The following is a 1,039-nucleotide window of genomic DNA, read 5'->3' as shown; positions in this document are numbered from 1 at the left end:
TGTCCTACGCTGATGACACTCAATTGCTCTTCACATGTAGGAAAGATCAGGCTTTTGATGGAGAGAGCATTCGCGGCTGTTTAGGGATGGTCTTCAACTGGTTTCAGCAGAACAGCCTCAAAGCTAATTCCAACAAATCTGAGGTACTGTTCTTTGGTTGTTCCTTGGACCCTGACTGGCTGGCCTGGTGGCCAATGAATATGTGTCCCCCTGCTCAGGCATCCCAGGTGGCAAAAAACCTGGGAGTTAAGATTGATAATAATCTGACGCTGAGATCACATATTCTTGGTTTGACGGGCACTTGTTTTGGCATTCTTAAGATGCTCCGGAAGTTCCTGCCTCTGCTCACAGAAGAGCATAGAAAGATCACTGTGCAAGCCTTAATTGGCTCCAGATTGGACTATGCCAACGTCCTCTATTTAGGTATTCCGGACTATCTTGTTCAGCGGCTGCAGGTTGTGCAGAACTCTGCGGCTCGCGCCATCTTTGGCCTCCATAGGCGAGCGAGAGCATCTGGGTTGGTACAGTCGCTTCATTGGCTGCCCATCCGGAAGCGGATTATGTTTAAAGGGTTGACCCTGGCTCACAAAGCGCTTTTTGGCTCTGGAGCAAGGTATTTACAGCGCAGGCTTGTCTTTTATCGCCCGGTTCGATCTCTGCGGTCGGAATCTCTGTTGTTGGCTGTGGTCCCCCGAGTGAGGAAGGCCCGTACTGGGGGTCGCTCCTTTAGTTTGAGGGCCCCTCAGTTGTGGAACACCTTGCCTCTGGCCTTGCGGCGCACACCTAATCTGCTCCTGTTCAGGAAGAGCCTCAAGACCTGGCTTTTTAACCTTTAGGAGGTCTTTCTTTCCCCTGTCGGTCTCTGTTTTATGGTGTTATGTTTTTTACACTGAGCTGCCTAAGTAAAGCGCCGGGACACTCTTATTGAGTAGCCGTGCGCTATAGAAATAAAATTTAACATAACATAACATAACATAACAATGACCTTTCAATGAGGGCCCAAATTAAGACCGTGGTTTCTACTTGCTTTTACCATCTG

Source organism: Lissotriton helveticus, chromosome 8, assembly GCF_964261635.1.
Source record: "Lissotriton helveticus chromosome 8, aLisHel1.1, whole genome shotgun sequence".
In the NCBI taxonomy this organism is placed as follows: domain Eukaryota; kingdom Metazoa; phylum Chordata; class Amphibia; order Caudata; family Salamandridae; genus Lissotriton; species Lissotriton helveticus.
The sequence above is the reverse complement of the archived record's forward strand: the minus strand, read 5'-3'. Positions refer to the sequence as shown.